Source organism: Poecilia reticulata, chromosome 18 (assembly GCF_904066995.2).
Source record: "Poecilia reticulata chromosome 18, P_reticulata-male-v2, whole genome shotgun sequence".
Classification (NCBI taxonomy): Eukaryota; Metazoa; Chordata; class Actinopteri; order Cyprinodontiformes; family Poeciliidae; genus Poecilia; species Poecilia reticulata.
The window spans coordinates 12197733-12224369 of NC_088847.1; the positions used below are offsets into that span (position 1 = coordinate 12197733).

Genomic DNA, 26637 nt, shown 5'->3' on the forward strand with positions numbered 1-26637 from the left:
TATTGTCTCCAGCTGCACAGCTCATCACAGATATTCCCATTTTAGAAAGTGAGGAAGGGACAACGGGAAGAGATGAGAAGACTGAGACAAATATGAACATTTTCATGTGCAATTGTGTGCCGTGCGTGGAGAAGCTGCAGGTGCACATTAGCTTCAAACCATATGTGTCTTTGTGCTTATTATTAATTAGTTGCCATGGCCTTTGGAGTAGCTGTGTGAGTGTTGGATTTAAAAAAAAAAAAAAAAAACACATTTGCAAAAATCTGTTATTTACTAAATTTAAACGAGAATTCACAGTAACTTAATTTATCTTATCACATCAAGTGATGTTAGCCACACTGCAGGTGCTGAGCAAAAGTGGGGGAAAAAAAGCTTTTGGTATCATTGAGCTATTTTAATATTTTAAACCACAATCAAACCTCATACAGTACTGAGTAGATTACAGAGAGACTAGGTTTTGCATAAACACAGTTAACATTTAATCTGCTGTAGAAAAGCCTCTGTGTCAAGATATTTTATTTTTATTTCACAAAAAGGGAAAAGCCATTGAGCTCTAGAGGTTTCTATTAGATAGTGTTTGTAATGCAATGTGTTCTATTCATGCAACAACAAAACATTATCTAACTATTAATTTGCATTACCTTATGGTTAGCATGTATGACTGACCGAGTTACTTAAAGCTGCAGGTACTTTCCTAAAAAAAAAGAAAGAAAAAGTACTTTACATATATATTTTTTTTCAAACCATCCCTATTACCTGTCAGTATGAGAAATAATCTCTAGGAAAGAATCAAGCTCCTCTGCCTGCTTCCTGTGGTTCTGCTACCAGCTGCAGAAATACACCACCTGGTCAGAAACAACAAATCACAGCCAGGAAGAAAGTTTTAGTGCTGCAAGTCAAACTTATGTCTACACCCTCCCCCCCTGCTTTCTGCGCCGTTACAGCTCCGAATGAGCGGTCCAGTTAGCATGGCCATCAAAGATGGCAGATAAACAGTTTTCCTCTAATGGTAAGTTCTTTCTCTACCATTAGCACAGCTTCAGCGCATACACAGGTGTGATTGACAGTGCTAAGACTCTCCTCCTGGCTGCGATTGACTGTTTCTGACTGGGAATGGTGCATTTTTGCAGAAGGCAGTAGAACCGTATGCTGAAACAGTTTAGGACTCCCTTACATATGAATAAAATGCATGCTAATGGTAACTAGTGTTAATGCTTTTTGATCCATGTTTTATTTTAATCTTTAAATAGAAAATAAATATGCCGTTAAAAATTCTTTCATTTTTTAGTGAAACTTTCTCAGTTGCTTGTCAACTCAAATAACATGTTGGCCAGCTGCATAGTATCAGCTCAAAACATTTAGGCATTCAGGCTTGGTGAAGATGGCCCGCTGAAGGTCAACCATGTCTCAGAGTTGGGAAAAGAATGACACCGCACGTGACATGGTTGCATTAATAGCAACCTGTCAGGTTTGCTGTGAATGGTTCAAAAAAAGAGAAATAAATATTTCAAAGCAATGAACATTTTATCTGCACCGATTTGAGAAAATAAGACAAGAGCAGCTTAAAAAAAATACTTTGTTCCAACCGAGGTAGGTGGAGGATGTTCTCTGAATGTACCTGGAAGCAGCAGATGAGCAACAGCAACAAAAGACGATATAAAAACAAGGATCCATCTCAACTCGTATCAACAGGTTTAGGCTGGTGGTGGTGATGTAATGATGTGGGGGATATTTTTACTGATAAATTTTCGTCCCTTTAGTATAGCTTAGCTGAGTTTTATATTGTGTACCCCAATGGCCTCCACTTTGAGATGTAATGGAGATAGAGCTTTGCATCATCAAGGCGCAGCCAACAAATCCAGAGAAACCGTATGATGCCATATTGTAAAATGGACCAAAAATAGCTGAGGGATGTTTCTGACACCTACTTGAACCTGTACTATGAAGGATTAAACTAGCTCTTAAGTCAAACAGGATGCCAGATGCTACACCAAGGTGCATCTTGTAACCAGGGTAATTTTTGATGGATTCACTTTTATTTATTTTACAAATTTAAAGATTTATTTTTTTAAAATCCTCCTTTCCTTAATTTCTTTTAAAAACAAAAATAAACCAAACAAGAACAAACACCATTAAGTGTGTCTGTTCTCACTTAGTGTCACGTGACCAGCCGTACGTCAGCGTCTTAATAGACGCTGCTGCTCTTATGGCTGCTGCTCACCGGGCTGGGTGGGAGACGCCGTCTCTCGCTGCCACAGGTAGGATTCAATACGTTTGTAAGCCTGGATCATATGCTCATGTTGCTGTCTCTCACTGGTATGCTTCTCAACTTTTAGATGTGTTTTGATCGTGGATCAAAACCTTCAACTGATCACACGGTTTGACAAGTTGGAACTGGTGAGTGTTTGCTTGTTTGGGAGCTAGCATGCTAGCGCTGGCCTCCTGGTTATTGTTTGGGCTCTGTCAGTGCAAACTGACTTGAGCCGAATATATTAGTTTGAAGCATTTAAACTGAAAAAATATTTTAAATGGTGAAATACTGTTTTTATTGTATGTGAGCATGAAATAGTGAGAAATTTATATTGATGAATATTGGATAAACTGTCTTTATTTTTTGTTAAAAATTGAATGTGTTTTTATACCACTATTAGGTCAGTACTGTCTCAGGGTTGTACTGTTGTAATGGTCTCTTACAGACCATTGTTACACATTTACGTAAGATTAATCCAAGGTATCTTATATGTTAAGTTAATACCTATTGATGCTCGGACATCAAATACCAAGGATCATGTTACCAAATCATGAGTAATGCAGCCAGTGATTCTTGAGAATATGGACAAAACGGGTCCTATGGATAAAGCACAAAATTTGAATAAAATATACACAAAATATAATTTTTTTAAATATCTGACTAAACTAACCTGGGTCATGTGAGCACAACAATGTATATTTTCCTGGTGTTTGCTGAATATTTTTTTTATTTTAAACATTGTAGTCGGTGGATGATGCCTGTAAAAGCCCTTGTCCTTGAGCAGACCTCAATACATTATAATAGTTTAAAACAATTAAAGAAATTCTAAAATTATATATTATGACAATTAAGTATAACTAGTCATATAAATAATTATAAAAGTATCAATAAATTGAATTAAAAATCATTTTTAGATATTTTCCAACTCCATTGAAATTTGTCCCTAGTTTTTGTCAACACCATCGGACATGAAAAGAATGTAAAAAAAACAATCAGGCATTATTGGGGGGCACCAGAACTTCTGAGGACCCCATGACCTCTTTCTTTCTCTTCTTCCTTTGCTAAGAGGGCTAGTTAGCTCCGGTTAGCATATGTTATTCTTTAGTTTTTTTCTTCTTTTTATTCCTAAGTTGTTTGTCATAACCATGATGTGTCAACACCATAACTGACAATTTACAAAACTTTGAAATTTTGTGAAATAAAAGCTTAATTTTAGTATATTGTAAAGATTTCATGGACCTGATGAGCTACAATATGGCCCACTTCAGAGTAACATCATAAAAATGTAGGTAGTTTGGCATTTTTGTCAACTCCATCAGAGTTTTTGACTCTTTCAGTGAAATTGTTGTCAAATCTCACTTAAATGTGCAATAAATTCATTTTAATGTATTTTACATAAATTGCATTACAAATTGCATTATCAAGTTTTTCTTTTTACTCATTAGTTTGTCACCACCTTCAGTTCTGTGTCAACTCCGTCATGCACTGTCAACTTCATCAGATGGATTTTTTGTTGTTTTTTGTTTTAAATATTTCTTTTGTTTCTTGAGAAGCATTTGTCTGTAAAATGAGTAAAAATATCACTAATGGGGTATTTTAAAAATCATTTTATATTTATTTTTGTCAGATGGTGATAAAGTTCTGGGTCAGGTCTATTAAAAATGTAATTTTAAAAAAAATTTTGAAACTGGGAGCTTGTACCTTAGCATCTGTACATTTCCAAAACATTATTTGTCATATTTGCATACATAAGGTTGAGAAATAATAATAAAAAAAAAATTGGGGAAAATTAAAACCCATTTTGTCCCTATTCTCAAGAATCACTGGTGGCTAATTTGCACCGTAAATATCTAAATGTGTATCAATTGTATGTGTGCCATTTTCAAATTGACAATCAAATTCAATTTGATTGCTAAAAGTTAAATACTACTTTAAATTTCAGCAATAATGGGTTAGCGGTGAATGTACCTTTTAGGTCTTTTTAAGGCCTTCGAATGGATTTTTATTAAAGATGCAAGAAAAATCAACAAACCAATTCTTCCTTGATCAAGTATGATTGACGATCATCATGGCACATAATGAAATTTTTTTTTTAACTTATTGATTAAATCCATCAAAAATAATATTTTGAGTCTTTAAATGCATTAATAAACATAAATTTTGAATTTTCTTTGGAGTTTAGTGAAAGTCAGATTTAGGCTAGTGACACAGGCTTTGGCTTCCTAATGGATGGGATGTTGTGATTTCTTATTCTGTTTTTTGAAACCACTGCCTATTTCAAAGAGACTGTAGCGTGCTTGCATTGCAGACCATATAAAATAATAATAATAATAAAACAAACATCTAATTGGTCAAAATTAGAACTAGCAAATAAGATCTTAAGGACAAGTAGAAATTGGTATTGGTCAGTTTTCTCTTGATTGGTGAATGTCTAATTTTAAACATCTTTATTAAAATACAGATGTGAGACGAAATAGTTGGGGTTTTTTAATATATCACACTAGTGAACATGTAGCAAAAGATTAAGCGAATAGAAAAAAGTCATTGCAATAGAGCAAAAACCCTTTCTGCTTGAAGTCATTTTTTTGTATGTATGTTAATTTGAAATCAGAATATAACATACATGCTGCCTTTATATTTAGGTATTTAGAATTCTCATTAGCAAAGTTAATAGCTGAATAGAATAGAATAGCTGTGGGATTTTTTGACTGATTAGGGTTTTATTCTGTTATTAATCACGTTTTTAAATGTATTTGCACTTCATATTAAAGAGGATTAGCAGTGGGATTTTCTTTCATTGTGTTGCGTTAAAACCACATCATTCTTTGAGATGCAAATAATCTATTGAGATCAATAAATGGTAATCTGGATTAGACAGTGTTATTGTCTGCTGGTTATCCTAAAAGCATGCCTTGTAGTCGGTGAATCTTGAAGCTTCTCTTGTCTGTCTTGACCTTGCTTCTACACCATGAGGGTAGTTCAGTAATTTTTGTCAAAGGATGTCCTGGGTGATGATTTATAACTCCATTAGTTTGTTAAAACACAAATGATGGTCATGAATCATGCCACACTCTGACCAGCCTCCTTCTAACAAATGTTGACCTTTGCGTAGTTTCCCTGGCAATTTCTTTCAAAGCATTACCTGTGCTAACATGGCGCCTTTAAGTTTGTTGCTAAAGTTCATGCACATATGATGCACTGTAATAAGCAAGTTTTCTAACCCGGTTACTGCAGAACACATTTGTGGTGCTAACCATCCCAGCTTGCTTTCTTTCTTGGCGGTAATTTTGCCAACATGACACTGATGATTACATCCTGAAGCTGTCCTTGACCTTTTGTTGCAAGACCCAGACACTCTACTTGACCAAGCAACACAATGCATGTAGTTTGGAAGATGGGGAATGAAAAATTCTTGAGGACTTTACCGGGGGGCATGGACTTCTCAAAGTGGTAATTTTTCTGAGACCAACTCTTGACGGATTGTTCCAACAGTGCTACAGCAGCAAGACAGTATTTCATGTAGTTTCATCTGTCATGTAGGGATATCAGAAGTTTAATGGGCACTGCTCTAAGCCATTGATGTTCAACCAGCTCCCATTATTAGAGCTGTTTCGCTGTCTGATTTATCTCTTCATTTTGACCATTGGATTTTTTTTTTTTTCCCTCCCGCAGCCTCACCAATTTCCATCTCCTGGAGGGGATTGAATGTGGTGAATCTTGAGACGCGATCTTGTCAGGTGTTGTGAAAATCCACTTGGCTGTGCAATTCATCAGTATCTACATTGCGCACACACACAGCCCTTCATTTATCTCTCTGGCACCATAAAAATCAATTGATTTGGCCAGTGAACTCCATGGCTTCTTCTTTATTTTCCCTCAACATGGTTTCTTATGATGGCCATTGGGGGGAAAAAAAGCCACTGGAAGGAGGCGCACTCTGTTTTCAAAACTGTCGTGCTACTGTTGTTTTACAGTATCAGTTAGGGTTAGAGTGGTAAAGCATTTTCACGCTGCACCCGAGATTATTTGGATTGCTTTTACCTCCCTTAATAAATTGTCACAATTTGAAAACTGCAGGTTGTACTTCCTTTGTTGTCTTTGTACTGATTAAGGGGCAAATGCTTTTTCACAGCACTGCGGTGAGATGACACTACTTGTTTAAATGTCCTAGTATTTCTTATCTACTGGTTTGTGAACTAGAAACCTGTCGCATGGTGCAGCAAAAACGGGGATCTGTCTATTGTGGATTATCAAAATGAAATCCATTATCAGTCACCCAGCCTTTAAAATACAGTAACCAACCCCTTCCCACTGAATTGGAAGATCTGTTTATTTACAATTTTACTTCTCTATAAAGAAAATGGCCTCTTATATTTTTTTCTCCTTACTTACTGATTTCCGTTGCTATCAGATAAATTTGTTCCTCAATTCTCATTTTGCTACCTTTTACTTTGCAATCATTTTACCTCCTCTCTGAGCTACTAAGCCCACAGTCTTTTTTTTTTTCACCACTCTAGATTTTTTTTGTATTTCCACTATAATAATCATCTCCAAACTTCACAATTGTCAATAAATGTGTGACATTTAGGTATCACATGAGCAGTTTGATATGCCTTGGTTTTGTATTGGACTGTAATTTATACTTTTATAAAGCTGTAGTAATGTTGTAAGCTAAAATTGTAGACTTGTCTTATCTCAGGACTGACACAGTAGGAATTTGCTGGGGATTGAAGTTTTGTGCTACATTCAGCAGTAACATCGTTCACACTACATGCTATCAACACAAAACACCACCTGTCAGTATGTCAGTGGCTAAGGACAACTGAGGCCCTATATTCACAATTTGGACAGTATTTACAGCACTTCGCTTACTCAGCATTTGGTTATGGTGCTGGCTTACTCCAATTGCATTAAATTTACCTCTGCCACTTACACTGAAAATTTCACAACACATTAACTAAATGGCTTCATGAAAAAACCGACAAAAATACAAATTGAACAATCAACAAACAAGAGTAATTTACTGCGAGTGTGAAAATGATACTTATGTCCTGTAGCAGCTAACTCTACCCACATGCTAATGTTGGCAAAAACAACAAGGGGATGTTTGGTTTTAACTGTTGCATTAATATTATTGTCTCACTTATGAAAGTGCTAAATTTAGTAACTTAAAAAAAAATAAATTATTTTCATCACCGAAGACGTATGCTATTCTCTGTTGCTGTTTGGTGAGGTTACAAGATGAAGACGCAATAGCTTAAAGTTTCTTTACTTGCTAATGCATCTAGTTGTAGGTGCAACAACATTCGCTTTAAAAGTGGCAAATACTGATATATTGTCAGCAGAGAAACGTGTTTCTTTTACCTCATCAGAATGTCACTTGAGTGATGTTGATGAGATCCTTCTTTCTTTTGCTCTGCTTTGGTCTAGAGCACCAGAGGAAAAAAAAAAAAAGCTCTTTAGCTGCTAACTTGCGCTGTTGCCACTCCCGTTTCACTGAAAGCTTGGCTGATTGCTCTGCTGAATATGGGACTAATAAGAATGTAATATTCATGTGTTGATTCATCAGTGTGAGTAACCCAGTGCTTGTCATTACTGGTGCCACACATCAAACATTATTCACACCCTTTATCCTGTCACTTGCTACTTGATAAAGATGCTTAAAGATGCAGGAAAGTCTGCATATCAATCCCTCATTCGGTGCAACCAGGCAGCTGAGTTCAACTAATCCTTTTGTCTAAATGTAAAATTTGATCTTTTCAGTGACGCCGTTGTCAGTGTTGATTTGGCATGAGCGAACTTAATAACGCTCCCAATTATCAGTTTGACACCACGCTTAAGTTAAGGTAAAGACAATAGATAACAGCAGTGCAAAAAAAATAAGAAATAGAGTAACATTTGCCTTCACTGTCTTTGTTGTTATTTGCAGGTACCTCAGAATAGCATGAAAGACTGTTTACAGTGGCGCTGCTCATTAAAGTTTGCACATCACTGTCTCATTTCACAGACACACTGGTCACCTTATAATTAGGGTTTGGTGACATGGAATCTCAATGTTGTCTGAAGACGGGCCCACTGTCTCAGACTTGTCTTGGTCAATACTTATTCTTAGCTATGGACAATTACTGAAATACTGACTCATTAGTTTCCCCTCACATCCCTTTCAACAAAGTGTAATCTATCTCCCTTGCATCCACATCCTGTCTGGGATGTTTTCAATTACTCACCATGTCCTCTGCCTCGCTTTACCGTTTCAGCAAAAATCCTCACTCTGCCTTCGGCTGCCAGTAGACGCCCAACAGTAGCTGCTTGTCTCTGAGCATCGTAGCCTTTTGAGAGTTCATCAATCTGCTTATAACTCCTGCAGTTTCGGGGAAGCAGCAAGCAAATACAATGAGACCTTTTCATTTCATTAGCCAATTGAAGAGGAATAAGAAATGCTTGTAAAGGTATTCGTACCTCAGAAGAATTTATACTGGTATTAAATGACACTGAGGGAAGCTAATCAGGTCACTTTGACAATTGTATTTAGTGGTGTGAAGAGTGACACACTTTGTTTTTTAATCTTTGAAAACAACATAACATTTCTATAAATAAAATTCATTGAAGTTTGTGGTTGCAGCATGACAAAATGTGGAACGGTTCAAGGGCCGCGAGCCACTTTGAAAGGTGTATATATATATTTTACTTTGGCTATTTACATCCCATTTAGTCATGCATTTTTCACAGTGCCATCATCTGCCCAACGGCAAAGTTCCCATTCCTAAATGTATGCGTTTGTGGTTGCAGGGCTGCAGTGATATCTGCCACTCTCAGCAGCACTGTGGGGCTTTTGTGCGGCCCGTCAGAAAGGTGTTGTATCCCTGGGACTCCACACCTCACGCAGCTAGACAGATTCCCAGCCAGTCTGCCTCTTGATAAGCACTCTGTGAAACCCCAGAGCCGAGGAGGGGTACGATTAAAATAATTGACCAAAAAATGGGAGAATATGTTCATATTTCCCCTTTCTATCTGATGACATAGAGATAGAAAGAGGTAATTAAGTGTCTTGTTTAGCCAAGAGAGGTGGTGAGTAAACTACATCAGCAGCCTTTATGTCTGCTATATTGCTAAAATAGTGTTCGCATTTAACCCTATTGGCCTTTTCACCTTTGCACGCACCTCGTGAGTTTGTCCAATTTGCTGACAACTTGAAGGAGACGGAGGAAGAACCATGCCTGATTAACACAGTCTCTAAAATCTATCCCTCTTATAAATCGTCTTTTCAGAGCGTGTAGTTATTTCGAATAGTCCAGAACCGAATCACGCTGTTTAGCAGATTCTTAGAGCAACAAGTCCCACAACTGCTTTAGGATGCACTGGGCGCGGCACCAAGGTTAATATCGCTGCCTTTACAAATCTCATTGCAATGCTTTGACTTGCTTTAACAGTAGCTAAAGACCACTGCAAAAATACCAGACCTGAAATGGAGAAATGATACAAATCGATATTATACATTAGCACTTAGCACAAAGTGCTGCTGCAAGCTGTAGGCAGAAAGGGAGGAAGCCCGAAATAGATAACGGCTTCAGTTAACAGCATTTAAATTAACACAGAGACTCGGTTGACAATGAAAATGGAAGGCACGTTGAAACATTTTATAAATAAACCCTACCTCAGTTCAGGTGTAAATGAGTGTGAAGACATCATGGCGTTTTAAAATGCAGAGCAGACTGATGTCTGCTAACAATGGAAGGTGAAATTCAGAGCTGTCAGCACGATGTGCTGTGATTGAAGACATATGGAGACCGAAGAAGTTCAACTTTGCAGATAAACTTTTTGTTGCTGTTCATAATATCTCAGTCAGCCCCTTTCTAATATGTTTTATTCTCACATTTCCCACTATTTTTAGAAAATAATTTGGATGATCTCATAAATAATCACCAGTAGTTGCTTTATTTATCCACATCACTCGGTGTCGGTCAAATTTGTTTAAATCTAAAGCATGTCACAGGCAAGGGAGAAAATGTTATCAGCCAGCTACTATCTTCAGTTGGATTCCTATTTTATGTGAGTAGTGGAAAAAGACAATCTCTAACATGCACGTCTAAATATTGTGCGTGTCTGTTGGATTTTCACACGAGTCAGGACAAAGCCATGCCCAGCAACCAGCTCTGCTCCTCCAAGCATTCTATGCTTCCTTACAAAGCTGACTGCCTTCTTAGCAGTCCTGTACCACTGTTATGGAAGTCAAAGTAAAAAAAAACAACAAAAAAACCCAACAAAGTCTGACCTCGGTTTACCCTTCACATTGATGTTGATGGTAAAGAAGCTGGAAAAAGAGAAATGCTTTCAGCACCAGCAAAGCTGAGGCTTCTTTCTTGCACTGAAAATAGTTTCTTTTGGGGGAACTTCATTATAGCTAATAGTGTTTTTTTTAATGTGTGAATTAAGACTGAAAAGGGAGCTTGTATACCCCCAGTGCAGCATGTGCCATTTTAAACTCCCTTGAGAAGTTTTTTTTTTTTCCTCTTTCCTAATCAGCGGAAGACAAAAACACTGATAAGTAGTTAATTAAAAAGTGTGAACACTGACTCAGAGTCCAACAAGAGTCACAACTTCCTGACCCACCATAGGCAGGCTTACTCTGACCGGTCTGCGATATCATCTCTGGTAAACATTATTAGCCAGTTGATGGCTGCAATGTATGTCGGAGGAGAGACGAACAACGGAGGAGAGACGGATCCCTCGTTGCCCAGATGTTTTTTGTCGAGGCGGTTTTCAGATCGCGAGATACACTCACCTTTCAAGGATCTGCACACCATATCGGAGGCAAGCGGTGTGCGTTCAGTTCGCAGTGGAAGGCGTCGAGCGTTGCCGTTGGCTTTTATTTACCTGGTAATGAGGCTGACGGAAGAATAAGTGAACATAAATATAAACAGCAGAGCGGGATACATCACCCACTTTGCTTCTTTCGCTCCTGTGATTGGTATGAGGCGACATTTAAGATGCAATATCACGACTGCTATGAATAAATCAGTATTAATCAGCGCTGAATCTATTTGAGAGCCTTTTTTCACATTTATCAGCCTTTTAATATTAACATTGATTAAAGGCATGTCTCAAGCTTTAAGTCGTGGGGCTGTTCAGCGTCGAGACGTCTCATGAAGCCGACGGGTGTCACATGGGAGCTTTTTTTATCCATTCGGTTCCAGTACTGAGTCGGGGTCATGGGGCATTGTTTGGTTTTCTTGGAGACAGAGATTAGAGGCCTATAACCCAAAAACATTGCCCCCAGCAGTGAGACATGGCGGTGTCCTCAAGGGTGTTCTGGATCTTGGAATCTTGTCCAGGTGAAAGTAATTATGAAAAAAGATGCAGAAGTGAAGACCAGGAGATTACGAATCGATTCTTCAAACACTGAATGCGTAGCTTTAGTTTTTTTTAGTTTTTTTTTAGCAATACCAAAACATTCTCTAATAAACACCCCAGACAAAAAAAGTTTATGCAACAGAATGGATAAAAAATTTTCTGCACCTCCATGACAAACAAAGAAGAAGCTAATAAACAAACAGCTCAAATTATGAGATGTAGCAAATACACTTTAATTTAATCTGTGGCGACGGTAATCGGTGGGCATTTACAAATATCCCTAATTTGGGATTCTGACTCATTCATTGTGCAGTCGTACATGTCTATTTAGTAGCACCGTGCCATATAGTTACCCTCCATTATGGGCCTAATTTTTGTTCTTCTGTCATGTTTTCTTGATTCTTCTCCACGCAGTACACCTTCTCTTGTTCCTCCCTCCCGTTAACTTTCCTGTCGGGGACACGCTGTCCAATCACATCCCTATTCCACTCACTGCCCTTGGCAAGCACCTTACAAAAGTGAGGGCAGGTGCATGTTCATGTTGCTGCTTAACATCGTGTTCCTGATGCAGCTAAAGTGGTTCCATTTTAGATGAAGCCCACATGATAATGAGCAGGTGTGAGGATGTGTTTATGTGTGAATATCTGTGGCTGCCTTTGTGCATTTCACAATAGTCTTTGATTAAGGCGATTCAGCCATAATGGGAGATGAAAGTTTGAGCTGAAAAATGGGGGTGAAAATGTAGAACATGCAGCACCTGCGAAAGGAATACCGTTCCACTTTCCCTTTTCTGCACACACAGATGTATCCATTCATGCTGTACGTATACTAGTGCGTCTCAAAAATTTTGAATATTGCGTAAAGGTGAGATATTTCTAGCCAGTCATCTCAGACGGTGAAATTGCAATTTTATAGCGATTCGTTATACAAAAGGTAAACTAGTTCAAGTTTTTTTTATTTTTTTTTTTGCATTTTTAGTGATTATGGCTTACAGGTGCAGAAAACCCAAAACTCAATGTCTCAGAAATTGACATGCAACATTGGACCAATCAAAAACAGATTTTTTAAGTACAAATGTCAAGATTCTGAAAAGTGTGTGCGTTTCTACATTCACTGAATAATTGGTCGGGGCTCCTCTTGCATGAATTCCTGCATCAGTGCGACATGGCATAGAGGCGATCAGCCTGTGGCACTGCGTAGGTGTCATGGAAGCCCAGATTGATTTGATAGCAGCCTTAAGGTCGTCTGCCTTGTTGAATCTGGTGCCTCTCACCTTCCTCTTGACGACAGGACTCACGGGAGTTTTCTGGCCAGTCAAGAACAGCCTGGTTGCTGAACTAGCTTTTGGAACCTTTGGCAGTGTGGACAAATGCCAAGTCCTGCTGGAAAATCAAAATGGCATCTCCGGCTAGATGACTTGTGTTTAGAAAACCCAGTGGGCCAACACCAACAGATGACACGACACCCCAAACCATCACTGACTTGATGGTGGAAACTTCAAACTGGACTTCAAGTAAGACGGATTCTGTGCTTCTACACTTCTTAGCCCTGGAATCTTGATTTCCAAATGAAATGCAGAATTTACATTAACCTGAAAACGGCTCTCTGGTCCATTGGGCAACGGTAAAATTTTTTTTCATTTATAGTATTATTGTTGGCTAATGTTTGTACATCTGAAATACATGTTTCTCAAATGAAACCTTTTGTGGATCCATTAAAGAAAATGTTTTTCTTTTTTTTCCACAAATCTTTGGCACTATTGAATAAGCAATATAATTTTTAAATTTGGAAAGTAGATTCTTTAATCTATATAAAATACAGTGCATTTTCAGAAAAGAGACTGCAACATTCAGCCAAAAAACAGGGTACAAAAGCTGAGGATGTTTTCTGGAAGAATCAATAGAAACAATCAAATGTTTTAAAGGATGTAGCGAGAATATGATTTTTTATTTTTTTTTTCCCCCCCTCTTTCTGGACTTGTACTCCCCTTAGGTGATGCATTTCCCACACAGTGGCCTTTGAGCAACACGCACACAGCACCTCCTTTTGGCTTACAGGGAATTCTCCTAAAGGTCACATTAGGATGGCAAGCCAAACAGAGTGGAAGAGGATAATCCTTCTCTCGCAGTTCAAGCCTCCCCTCTTGACACTTAAGCCCACACTGAACTGTACACCTACACACCTTTGTAGAACCCCAAAACCGGAGAGTCTTAACGCCTCATACACAGAATACATATTAAAGATATAGAGATGCAGCTCCACACATCAGTTCCTCTCCACTATTTTTTTAAATTTTTTAAGTAGAGGTAAGCACTGGGGTATTGCAAGCTTTTTTTTGTTGTAGCAGTCAAATACAAACCCATGTATCCTAAACTAAACCTGGAACAGGTATAGGTAAACATTATTACATGAGTAGAACATGCTTTTAAAAACCAGCAAAAATGTCAGAAGTTGTTAGAATTTATGATCTCATCCACCATCAGAGAGCATTAGGTTTGAACTTGGTTTTGTGTACGATGAGTTTGAAAATGTCTCGTTATGCTTCCACATTTGTCAAACCAGAAATTAGGAGAAAAGTCTGTGATTTAAGCCTTGAGTCATGCATTACCCCCTAAACGATCATAGTGGTTACGGGTTTGTGAGCACCTCAATTTCAAGTTGCCCAATTGTGCCTTATGGCTGGGAAAATGCTAGAACTCTCCTTTGTTTACCTTTTGTGTGATCTCATTGCTCTCTGCTCTCCACCCAGAAATTGCTATTACACGTGTATGTGTATATGCATATATATATATATATCTCCTCCTGGAACTTTCCTTTAGGAGAGGACCTGTTGGCCTAACTTATATTAACAACTTATCTACACCTTTTTACTGCCTTCGCTATTCCACCTAGACATGCTGCAAAATTACAATTGAGAGACATAACAGGCTATACTTATCTGCCATACCGTACCTGTCTTCCATTGGTCTTGTCCACTTTACTGCCAATCTTCAAGGAAAATAGCAGCAGCCATACTCGCCATCCTCTCCTTGGCCACTGACACCCTGAGATGAACCTGTCAACATTCATTACCATAATTTTCAACAGCCAAAAATGACTCAAGAAATAATCGCGGTTATCATCAACTTGAGTGTCACTAATTCATTCTCTCTTCCAGAGAATGCCTACTGTCATGTACTCTGAAACTCGAGACCTGCCATACTTCATTAGTTTACAATAAATTGTTTAAAACTTTATTGTAGGCTTTCTGTTTTTTTTTTTATGTGCCTTGTGAACATAAAGTAAAAAAACTGCAGCTCTGTGTTTAATAAAAGCTCAAAGCTTAAGAAGGGGGGTGACGGTTTCATGGAAATGGTGCTTTTGACCCTTATCCATGTTTTTGGTCTGAAATCTTTTCTTAATGTCGCTCCCTTTCAGTGCCATAGAAAATGTATGCTTTTTAATTTTTTTTTTCTCCTACTCCTGTGACACTGCAGCATGCATAATTTGAATACCACACAAACCAGACAGCCATGGATTAACATCACTTAATATCATGCCTTCCAGACGTTTTACTCGTCATGGAGTCCTGGATGCTTGAAATTGAGTGTGATTAATTTGGCTAATAATTACTGTGTGTAAACACATGGGGGCACCCTTAGAGCTCTGAAATTAAAATCACAGGTAGACATTTGATTATTTATCGTGGAAATGTAAAGATAAACTTAAGGTGGCACTCTATATAACATACCCAATCATAAAGTGGCACAACACTGTTTCACACCACTGATCTCAGTGTACACACACTAGTCAAAGCTCACCAAATGTGACATGTTTCAAAGATGTGAAATATTCCACAAAATGTTCTTTGTTTTTTCATAAGACACACATACCAGGCTTTTTAAAACACCAGCATTCGTAGCAATATAGGGGCCAATATGTCAGCAGCTTAGGTCTTCATTTTCAATGATCTTACCAACACATTGTTAAACAAGCTTAAAAAAAAAAAAGCTAACTCAAATTTGCTACAATTTTCATAAACTCCTCGAGAAAGACCTCTGGTGTGTTGCAAAAGAGTTAAAATATAGGAAGAAAAACAATAATGTACCCCAGAAACTTTAGTCCTTGATGCATGCTGTACAGAAGCATCAATTCAACCAAGGGTCCCAAGGGCTCACTTTTAAGTCCTTTCTTTCTCAGTAGTTATGACTTTATGTATGAAGTTACTTGGAAATGTCAGAAGAGACCCATTAGCTTATGATGATGTCTTCCACTATACAGTATGTCACTTCACACTCGTATTCCTGTTCTGGTTGCTAATGAGACAACTCGAGAGACCAGCACCTCTTGAGCCACAGGTGAGGAAATGACACCATCGTAATACTGGCACACATGGCAATTCAATACAGATATATATATTTCTGTAATGCATTTTTTTTAAAGTTTAAGCACTGAAATAGTTAACACTGTAGGCTGTTCTTTATACATTGCATTTCAAAATCAAATGTTCAAAGTGTTATAAATGTTCAGTCATGTTGTATTGCATATCTCACTTTATGTAGGATTTCTTGGCGGTGGTTTGTATTATTTCATTACTTTGCTGAGGCTATGGTCAGCGAAATGTGAGTTTACAGATATGACCCCTGTAATTGCTGGCAATAGAGTGATTTCTGTTGCCACCAAGCATCCTGGGAGATTCACAGCTTGTGCCTTGGGACCACCGCCAAACTAGTTCAAGGTCACCTTGGTGAACAAACTGGCAGAAAGCAGAGCCCCCAGCCCCCTCCTATAACTGCTCATCCAAAAAAAAAAAAAAAAAATTCTCTCCCCACATTTCTCACGAAAAGGGAGGGGATAGAGGGGATAGCTGGCAATCATCTGTCTCGCAATACTGGCCACTCATCAGCTGCATCAACTGCACTCCCACACCTTCCGTAAAGCACTTTCATATTTCACCTTCCCTGAGTACAACAGCGCCAGCCTACTCACTCTGCCCCTTCTCTGAACCCTACAAACCATTTCCCATCGCTGTTATGTCAAGTCCATGCTCCACCTAACAAGGTCCTGCTGACCTCAAGCTCGTGTCCTCTTCAGCCTTGGCCTCAGAAAGCCGGTCCCCGCCGCAGGGTTTGCAAGTTTTAATTAACCCCAAACCTGGATCAAGCCAGTTTTGACAGCTTACGAGCATCTGGGCTTCTGGCAAGTGGTGGTGCAGGGATGTCCATTGTCAAACACTTGCCTGTCTTTGCTGTATAAAGAGGATACATGAAAGGTAGCTGTTCATTCTGAGATTTATCTCAATACCAGAGAAATTATCTTTAGCATTAATAATATAGCAAAATGTTGAAGGAAAGTCGAGAGACACTGAGTGGAATAAGTTTGACATCTTCCTCAAAGACAGACTTTGTAGCTGTACAAAATAAACGTGCTTTTTTTTTTTTGTTTAACTTTATTGCCACTTTATAGCTGGAGCTTTTATTTACACGGCATTTTGGTCAACATTTTTTTGTTTTTATACCTGGCGACATCAACTTTTGATTTGGACTTTTTGCTGAAGTTGTCGTACACTGAGCTTCTGAGGTTTAGTTTTGCCTACCTTGTCCTCGGTATGTGATATGTAAAATATTTTAAACCTATTTTCATTTCATGGGCATCTTCCATAATGGGGCACAGTCACGTACAACTAGAAACATTTAAAGTGAGGGGTAGTTGAGTATGTTCTTGCCAGGGACATAGTGCCATTTTAATTCACAATAAAGTAACTGTTACTTTCAGGTGTTATAGAAATACTGTATATATTAGGCATGACTTGGAAGAAATTTGACTTTGTAATTTGACACCTTAAAATCTGGCCTCTGTCTCTTTAAGAAGCTCTTTCTGTTTCCAACACTTTGCTTTCAGCATGGCATCACAACAATGATTTCCATTATGCCGTTAACAACCATAGGAGCTTGGGGGGAAATGGAAGTAGTTCCTATGGTGAGCTCAGAAGTTCCAGCAGATGTTTGCCAATTGCTGCTGCCACTAGTCTGGGGGAGATGAAAGATGGGAGGAAGTGTTTAGGCATTCCCAAATGGCTGCATGCATAAGCATCAAGCATAAGGAAATACAATTGTAACATGATATAAAGCTCAGGTCAATTTTACACAATACCCTCTCTTTCAATACATTTCTACCATCTTTTTAAACATCTGAAGTGTTTCTAACCACATGAATGTGAGAGTCTAAAAATACTAGGCACCATAGTGCATTTGTGGTTATCACCTGTTACCTTGCAGCAAAAAGGGGCCTGGAGACACCTGGTACTCTGGTTTCCTTCAGCGCGGTCCAAAATATACATGTCAGCTTATTTGGTTCTTCAGTAAATTTCCCATAGGCAACAGGCTATTTGTGTCTCTGTTGAAAGTTATACTAGTGCTTTTTGCCCATTGTAAACTGAAAATAGGCACCACGACCCTTCACAGGATTAAGTGAATATCAAAAATTTGTAGACAGCTGGAGTTTTAGAGTAAAATTAGGACTTCGACTCCCATGGGCAAGCCATGTGCGCTTTCAAAGTTCAGCAGTAAAATGAGCACATAAGTGAGTGCTGGTCTTTCTCTTTCCCAGTGTGCATCAAATGGGTCATAATTTGTATGTAAGAGGAAAATGCTCAATGAAAAATATAACCCTGATCTGTTTTTCAGACATCAATAAGATTTTATCATTCGAGGACGCGTGCAAGGGCAAGTGTGCGAATGGGCAAAAGCCGAATTGTGGATGGTTCCTTGTGCTTTTCGTCTGGAGTTTAAGGCACTGAACTCAGTTCTGGGGATGGCAGAGAAGACTTTGGCAGGGAATTTAATTAACATAAAAACAAATGAAAGGGAGTGAGGAGCTGTTTTAACTTGTCGCAGTCAAAATTTAGCCTTGTAGTCTACGGTGTCGTACATTGGTGTACTTACCAGCTTTTGTCATGTTACTGTCACATCTTTTGTGTTTTATTGCAATTTTTGTGGTTAGACCAATGTCAAGCAGTGTCTAGTTTTGAAGGAGAAGGAAATGGATGCATAATTTCCACTTTTTTCAGTAACGCTGTATATGGAGCATGGAAACTTCTATTCAGATCCTGTTACTCTTAGGAATTGAATACAATTATTGTCCCTTATGCAATTTCAGAGCGCTGTTCAATCCACCATTTTAGAAATGGTGTATGGCACATCTGTTAAACTAAACATTAAGTTTAGGTTAGCCTAAAATGGATAGACAAGGAGAACATTAACTAGAGAAGTAGATGAGATCTAACTGTGTAGAGTAGGGATCCTCAAATCCAGGCCTCAAAGGCCAGAATCATGCAGGATTTAGATGTCTCTGCTTCAACACACCTGAATCGAATAATCAGGTCATTAGCAGGACTCTGGACCATTTGATTGAGGAATGTTCAAAACTGCTGGAGTTTCTTGTTCGGATTACAAATGAATGCTACGTTTTTTGTTTTTTTTTTAAAAAGCATTCCCCTTGTACTTTAAGTATAAACTACTATGTGTTGGCTTGTCACATATCTGTAAAATACTGCGGTTGTGATGTGAGACAATGTGAGAAAGTTGAGTGGTTGTAAAGTCTTGCAATGTGAAAAGGAAATCTACGACAGGCCTTTCTGTTCCACTAACTACTGACAAATATTTGACATCAGGAGCTGAAGTATGAGTAGTTGATAGAGAGGGGGGCGGGGGGACCGCCAGGTGTTTGCATTTGATAATAAGAAGATTATACTACAGTAAATAATAAATGGATGAAACTATGGCTTGTTAGCTGTTTCACCAGTCTCCTTGCTTCTCCTTCTAAACTTTGAGAACTTCCTCTCCTCCACAAAAATGACCAGTGTGAATTTTTTATTTTTTTTTTAGCTGCCGGACGCGGATGACAGCTGGAATCTAATTTGTGACAGCTGTTTCGAACAAAGTGAAGAAAAGGGGAAAAAGCGGGGGTAAAGCGAAACCCAACAGCTATGTCAGCATAGCTGTGTGAATACCTGGGCAGTGTGGAGCCTTGGAGTTTTTTGTCAGCTCTGTCACGCATCACTGTCTCATGAAATTAGAAACACAGAGGAACACAAATCTTGACATTGCTGGATATCTGTATGACATTGGCCAACGTTAAACCCGCTGTCGCAGTGTGGCGCGAGCCGGCGACTGGTGTGCGACGCCAACAATGGCTCCTTTGTCTGGAAGCGCATTACAAGTGAGACAAAGTATCAGCCAGAAGTTTTTGTCCTCTTCTTGACAATCGTATCTAATGATCCAAATTTTGAATCAAGTCTTTCCGATGTGTGGCTGTCAGGAACTAAGCCTATGCATTAATTATATGCTCTTTGCCAGGTCAACAGCAGGGCCAGAGGACGGTGGGAATTATTCATTTCGTCAGGGTAGATTCGTCGGACCCCGGTTGGTATGGAGTCCTGTTGATGAGGGCACAGGGCACACAACCCTCCTCCCCAAACACCTGCTCCTATACGTGGAGAGTCTCTGGCTTCCTCCTCCTTTTGCCCTCCTCTTGGCCTCGGTTCCCCCCCCTGCTCGTACTCCATCAACTCATGGATGTCAAAAGGCTGCAAGGTAGAAGAGAGCGGGGTCTTTTTCTTTCACTCTTTTCTCAGTGGGAAGCCCTTTTAGACACAGCAGCCTCTCATGATTATTATTCCCGCCCTCCTCCCCCTTCCCCTTCCTCGAGGCCTGCTTTAGCGTCTCTCCTTGCATTTCTCAGCTGAAGACACCTTATTCCCCAGGTCTAAAGACGTCTCGCCTGGGAGATGGAGGGGTGGCAGAAAGTAGCATGGATGGAACTGGGAAAAACACCAGATTTCTCTAGCAGCTCGGTCTTAATGAGATCCGTAAGATCTGAAGTTATTTCTCCCCTAACCGCACAGCACATATCATGTAATTTACATTTAAATTAAAAGAAAGAAATGTAATTTTGACCATTCTGAGGGCTTCACATGAAGAGAGGGGAAAAAAAAAGAAAACAAAAAGGCTTTGCAACATGGCTGGATTCAGCTAAATGCGTCTCGCCCAGTGAGTTTCAGGCTAAACAAAAGATCCGGATCAGACACGGGGAGGCCAGCGGCTCAACGCAATCAGAGAATTCGGCTAATGACGATGGTGCCAGGTGTATCGCCAGGTGTGGTTGATTAGAAGGAATGAAACAGACAGTGAAGGTGACAACTGGCGCTGGGTTCCAGCTGAGAGTAGACGGAGATTTTCAGATCAATGAGCCGCCTAGGACAAAAATCTGAATCGCCTAAGAAACTTCCCTCTCTGATTGCGAATGATTTGATTCATCCTGACATGACAGAAATGATGAACAAGATGAGTTCACTGCTGGACGATTTCAGACAGGTAAATCAATTTGCCGACTCCATACATCGCACTCAAAGGCGGGTGAAACTAGTTTCCCGTTCAGGACTACTTTCAGCGCCTTGGAGAAGTATTCACACCCTTTTTAGTGTCACACAGATTGTCATGTTATAGACGCAAGCTTCAATTTATTTCAGACAAACGCAAATTCTTGCATGATTGTCAAGTAAAAATTAAAGTTTGCCATCATGTATTGCAGTGAAAATGTTCAAGTGAAAAAAAAGTTACAGTGGAAAAAAAAAAGAAAAAAAGAATTGGTGTTTCCAATTTGACAAAATTTGCTATTTCTTATTAATGCCCTTAAAACATGCAACCCATTAAAACCCAGATTCTCTCAACACTGCGGCTGTAAGATGCAGCATAACTCACCAGTCAAAGGGAGGAAAAGTAACGTTGACCCCAACAATACATGACTGAGTGGGGACGACAGATGCATCAGTCTACTAAATTACTCTGCACAGGCCTCTTTCTCATTTCTGAATTACTGTTGAATTGGTGCACAGCTGAAGAAAGAGGAGGAAAACAAATCAAAGTGAAATGCCAACCATTTAGGTGAAGTTTGAACACCTGCGACTTTGCGTCCCAGCAGACAGACATACGTGCTGGCGGCTTTTGTGCTTTTCGGCAAAATATGCTATTTCTAGGAGGAAAATGATAAATATTGATCTCAGAAGTTTGGGGTTGCATAGATGCTTGATATTACTTTTTTTTATGATGACTATATTGATCGAAGTTCTTGGACAGAACTTTCTCTGTTGCATATGTGCCAACGCAAAAGTAATTACGGAAAGTAAAATTTACAAATGCAGGTTTGGGGATTAGATGAGGCTTTGGAGGACTGACCGTTACTCAATGTACTTTTTGTTTTCTTTATCCAATGTACACTTTTTGGTTTAAATATGTTACTACTGGCTAAAGATTTTTGTCGCCAATTAGTTTTATAAGATATTTCCCTTTACTAGATTATCTCACGTCATCTTCCATTTGTTAGAGTTCCCTATTATAAACTGTCAGTCATCCCACTGAATATTCATTTTTCTATAAAATGTTCCAACAATTAATCTGCATTGTCACTGATACTTTCATCCAATACCACACCCAACTCTATAATCTAGTTCCTTAAATTTGTTGCAGAAAGTAAAGATTGCATAAGAATCTGGGATTGAAAAACGAAAGAGGTCTACACAGAATTAATGACTCGGTTCTTATATCCTGAAAGTGGCATGGCGATGTATAAATAACAAAAAAGAAAAGGCTCAGCTAGTCTGAAGTGTTTCATTCAACAGCTCTTTAGAGTCTATCAAAGTTGTAATAAAAGCTTGCATGGATATAAATTAGAATCCATATTTTTACTTTTCACAACATCAAGAAGTTGCGTATTTTTCTCAAGCACATGATCTGAAGACAAAATTTTGAATTAATTACATTGCCATCACATTGCGTTTCACTGTATAATTGACTAAGCTAAATTGTTTTGCTGTTCGATAAAACTGTCACAACACAGAAAAACAACTGACAGAACCTCTTTCACGGGTGGAGATTCTACAGTTTTCTGCCCGAGGTTGTAGATGAAACTCGCAAAACTGCCCGTCGAAAATTCCAGGCTTCATTTTCGGTTCTCAAGGTGCTGTTAATATTTGATCACAGCTGATGGTGTAATCTCCAAAAAACTGTTGATGAGGCCGTTCTATAGCTAAAATATCCACCCTGCATTAATACTAATGGGGACAAAGGATACTGATTTCTTACTGCTGTGTCGGATATTTGGCACATTTTTAGTAATTAATCAGAAAGTTTTGCTCCGCTTCTGAAAGCCAGACGTGTTATTACCAGTTTCTTTTTTTTTTTTTTTTTTTTACTTTCACCGAGTCGGACAGAAATAATGGCTCTCATTCATCACAATTTGCATGCATAAATTAAAACAAGGGGCTTTTACAATAATTTTATTTTGAAGCCTGCTTGCTTGGTATTTATTTTTTGTAGGTAGCTCGTATCAGGCTAGAAAAACCTAATTGATTTTTAAGAGGAGTGAGTCAATGACCCCCACCATATTTTATTTGAGTCCCACTTATTGTATCAGAATTAAGAAGTTTTGGTACTTCATTTCGTAGTTCATTTCAGTAGCTAGTAGTTAAAACCTGAAAACGTTTAACAAAAATAAAATTTTATGCTGAATAAAATGATCCATGAGAATAAACATTTAAACAACTTTTTGTGTTCATATTTGGATCTGTGTATGCCGTCTGTTTTATGATGACTGTGGATATGTCACACTTTGGTATATTCTTGATTAACCTTTTACTGCAAGATTTTATTACATGTGCCACAAACTGTTTGATTTTTTTTGATGGCAAGTAGATGCTAGGCTACGCAGACATTGCTACTTTGAATAAAGAACATGGAATAAAGAAGGATGTTATTTCGTGCCAGATGTTTTTGCATCAGTCGTATTCTAGTGATACAAATATGATCATTGTTCAGAATGGATATCATTTTTACAGTCATTTGTTTCAATGAAAAGAAACTGCTAATTTTATCACATTTAACAGTGAACATCCATCGTCTATTCCAGCTAATCCTGGCAGGATCGATGGGGAGTTGGTGTCTGTCTCCAGTAGTCAATGGGTTGGAGTCACCAGTCTATCAGACCAACACAGAGACAGACACACAAGATGAGCAACCATGCACACACACACACACACCCATACCTGGCTGAGGGCAAAATAGAGGTCTTCAAAAATTATTGCATTTTCAAACGTCAATCTTTTGCCATCATTACCTTGCTGACATCATCTGGGATTTCCATTGTTTTAAGACTTTGCAATCTTTCTGTATGTAAACTTCTGATTTTGAAGACAATAAATAAATCTGATCGTTTCAATAGTTTCAATCATTTAGCAAATGAAAATGATTTTGGCAATTCTAACCGACTTAAAACAGGAGAAGTTTGGTATGATTAAGGTTTTTTTTTTAATGTATGTAAACTTTAGGTTTTAACTGAAAGTTCTGTGCCAGTCGGTTCTTGAACACATTGAATTTGCTTCCGATTTCACTATGAATATTTAATGTAGTAAGACTCCTCCAAGTGAGATCAATCCATAAAAAAAAATAAATAAAAATATATATATATATATATATATATTCTGCAAGTTTAGCTTTTCATCTTTATCCTTCACACTGCTTGACATTAGTGTCCTTTAAATGAAACGCGTTCCATGTCGTACTTTGGTTTGTTTTTGTGGTGTGATGTTGCAGAGCATTGAGACATACATGTCTGCCCCAGGCAACATGGACATATAAACAGCTGGAAATGGACAATATCCTTGAGGGCATAAAAATTGTTCAACACCATGAAGTGGTATTAGGGAATTAGGTTTCTCTAACCAGTTTTCCTGCAATCTGGCAGCAGCACTTATGAAAACCGATTTTTCCGGCAGGCATCAGACCTGATGCAAGGACATGGAAAGTCGGACGGTTCTGTCGAAAATGTGGCAGAGGGAAAAAAAAAATCAAGATTCCTAAAGATATCCAATGAATTCCAGGAACGTCCTTCTCTGAAATCAAACCAAAAGACAAGAGAAAATGTGAAATGTCTCTCTGTTGGGGAAGAATTGGAGAAATGGCACACAGTATTTTTGTTGCTTTGATGAAATCCTTCCAAGCACAACGCTGCAAAAACAAAATCTTACCAAGAACATCTAGAGACTAGCAGTAAGGTAAATCAGCCAGTAGAGAGGGAGAAAGTTCTGTAGCTCCTCAAATTCCCAGTCCACTGATGAGGCTGATGAACGTCAGCTGTCCAGGCTGCCAGCACTCTCCAGGAACGATCCTCTCTAAAACAGATGTCTCACTCAGACAAAGCGCAAACACCAAAATCCTGACTCATGACAGGAACACAGTTTTTTTTGGGGGGGGAGGGGTGGGGGGGGTTGTTCACAGTATAGTCAATTTAACATTAAGATAAACTGAGAGGGAGTTAAAATGGCCAAAAGAGACGACAATTTTTTTTTTTAGCGGTAGTGAGGCTATATTAATTGGTCATTTTTTTAAATAATAGCTGTATGTTGCTAATGTCTTTTTTTTTTTTTTTATCCAGATAAAAATGTCAGTTAGTCTCAATTGCAATAAGTGAAATTTATTCATGAATTCCAAATACATTTCAGCATGTTAGGTTTATTTACTTAAAATTGTAGACTTTTATTCACTTTCTACGACTCCATAGGTAGAACAAGAAAAGTTTAAAAGCCCAGTTTAAGTAAGAGCCTCATGCTGCTGTTGATGAGTGTATGTAAACTTCTGAACACGCCAAACATTTTATTAACTTTTCCCTCTCCTCCTGACACCTCGCACCATCACAACCTCGCCTTCCTTCGGTCTCTTCCTTCAGCTCATCAACGTGCACGTCATACCTGGGTGTTTTCCCCATTAGCTTTCAAAGAGGCATGCTCATCCATCAATAAGCATGTAAAATATTAAGCAGCACCAAAATTGGTTAGGAGCTTTAAACTGCTATGTACAGATGCCCCCATGCTTTTAAGTGCTGAATAATACATTTCAGTTCAATGTCTCAGTCTCCATTAATGCTCCTGCTAAACGCTGCTGGGATTTCACCTCGCCTTTATTTCTCATAAACACTACCTCCGCCCCTGACAATCGTAACAGTTTTAGCCATCGTGGTTGCAGAAAGGGTTTGGTCTCGCACGCACGCGCTTCTACTCACTTATGTCAGTCACTCTGATGGTTTCTGTTGCAGAGCTAGCGAGGCGTACGTTCTGATGGTCCAAATCACCTGCTGCTCAAAGCAACGTTTGACTTAATTTTAAGAGTAATGGATCTCATCCGTCGGTGAACTCGAAGCATTATATTTCGACATGCATGAGCGCACGGTTATTAATTCAGGTCTGGCGATGTTTTGTCACAATCATTTACTGCCTGTGATTGTGTTACTGGATTTAGGAAAGGCTTAAAGTTTTCTAGTTTGGGAGAATCACACAGTTTTTCTTTCTTTCTTTTTTTTTTTTTGGAACCAAAGATTTTATTGTATTTTAGCAGGATTTTATTGAATAGACCAACAAAAGTCTGTCCACAGAGCCCATAAATAAAATCCAGTGCAATCACTGATTTATAAAAAATGTCACAAATGACTTTGGGTTTAGTTTGCTTGTTTTGACTATTTAGTTTCATCTTGTCTCTTTTATTTCTGTGATCCTGATCTTTAGTGTTAATTTTCTCTCACTGCCTACGCATCTTGCATCTGTACATCTGTACATCTGTTTTCCATCTGCTCATTTACTCACCTGTGTTGCATCCAATAATCAAGCTCCCAGTATAAGAGCTTCTGTTTTATTCACACATTGTTAAATTCTACTGTTGATCCTGCAGATTTCCTGTTTTGATCAAGCTTTGAATTAAAATCTTTCTTTTTTCCATTTTCGTCCTGATGCCTTGGCTCTGCTATTTGGATATACAACATAACAAAATCAGGTCCAACAGTGTGTAAATAAATCCAACTGTTTTGAAAAAGACTTGGGGGACAAATGGTATCATGAGGACCACAGCAGACATGTCCAAGAAAATTTGCACAAGTTTCAAAAGGTGTTCGATTATGAAATGGTACCCCAACTTTTCAACAACTCAAAGAACACTAATAAGTCACAGTAGTCC

The 26637-nt window shown here is 38.6% G+C and overlaps 1 long non-coding RNA gene across 1 annotated transcript; it reads left to right on the top strand.

Annotated features, from left to right (window-relative positions):
* Positions 1-398: 398 nt before the first annotated feature.
* On the top strand, positions 399-24048 carry LOC103480510 (uncharacterized). The gene is made up of 3 exons (XR_536106.2): positions 399-2258; positions 2337-2397; positions 23546-24048. It is a non-coding gene; the product is annotated as an uncharacterized LOC103480510 (long non-coding RNA).
* The last annotated feature ends 2589 nt before the right edge of the window (positions 24049-26637 follow it).